The sequence below is a fragment of the Octodon degus genome, unplaced genomic scaffold (assembly GCF_000260255.1).
Source record: "Octodon degus isolate 3935 unplaced genomic scaffold, OctDeg1.0 scaffold00098, whole genome shotgun sequence".
NCBI lineage: Eukaryota > Metazoa > Chordata > Mammalia > Rodentia > Octodontidae > Octodon > Octodon degus.
The window spans coordinates 10,076,935-10,078,328 of NW_004524674.1; positions in this window are offsets into that span (position 1 = coordinate 10,076,935).

A 1,394-nucleotide genomic window follows, 5' to 3' on the forward strand; every position below is an offset into this window, starting at 1 on the left:
TTTAAGGAGTTTAAGATTGGACATTGTACATTATTTCATATGGGCCTAGGAAGAATATATTAACACTTCCTTTTTATTTATATATTTATCTTAAGATAGGAAAATTAAGTTTTGGTAGTATTTAACACAGGTATCAATACTGTTATCTTTAAGGAAGATAAATGCCACATTCAGTTGTCAGCATTCAGAACACATTTCTTCAAGACATGGCCTATTTAAATTCACTGATTTTTTTCTTCAAATTTCTGTGTGATAGTTGACCATAAAAGAATTTTCTGACCTATCTCTCCCAAAGCAGAGCACAAGGTCCTCATATGACAACTGTCCCTTCCCACATCCTGGGCAGAAATCTCTTACAGAGTCACCAAAGAAAATTTGTGCAGGCAGACTTTGTTGTGTCTTCCGTGTTTCCCAGATTCTCACCATCACATTGCACTTTTTTTTTTTTTTTTTTTTTTGGCGGAACCGGGGATTGAACTCAGGCCCTTGTGCTTGCCAGGGAAGTGCTTATTCCACTGAGCCATCTCCCCGGCTCTCGTTCTTTTTACCATTAGATCACACCAGTCTTGTTTTGCCTCAGCTCTCAAGTTTTCTTCTTTTATTTACCACAAAATTTAGTTTTCCTGGGTTCAGTTTCAAAGGTTTTCTTGCCATATAAAACTTTAGTTAAATAAGCCCAGTTTGCTTTCCTCTTATTTGTCTTTGTTACAGGAGTGTCATCATGACTCCTATGAAGGATGAGGAAAAATTATTTTTTTCTCCCCTATTTAGTATTCAACATATCTTAAGGAAACAGTGGGAACACTACTGGCCTGAATGGTACACTCATTCATGTCATATTTCACTATATTATAGGTTGCTGTAAAATCATGACTTACAAGATCGATTTAGAATCATACAGTTTGGTTGTCAAAGTACTTATAGAATAGACATATGGGTCCATTTTCATTGATGGTTATAAATGATATGTATTGCCTTATGTTTGTCATGTTATTTCCTATTATTGGTTCCCTACTTTTCTCATGTGTTTAATTTTTTTCCCTGTTTGGTGGGTTCTTTCCATTGCTGTTCTTGGAGTTGTGGCCATTTTGATCTCTTTCTATATCTTTTAATACTCTGTGTATGGTTGGTTTGGTTGTCATGAATTTATTTAATTGTTCTTTGTCATGGAAGTATTTTACTTCTCCATTAAACATTATTTTTTTCTTTTTTTCAAAGTTTTATTGATAAACAGATAGCAATGAGACAGTTTCAAATCCAATCAGAAGTACAGTTTCAAAAAATAATACACTGCATATATTCTTCTTAGTGGTTAACTGCTGTACAAGAAGTGGACTTGTGATCCTATTTACAAACACCATTAGAACAAATCATTCTATTCATTAAGAGAATGC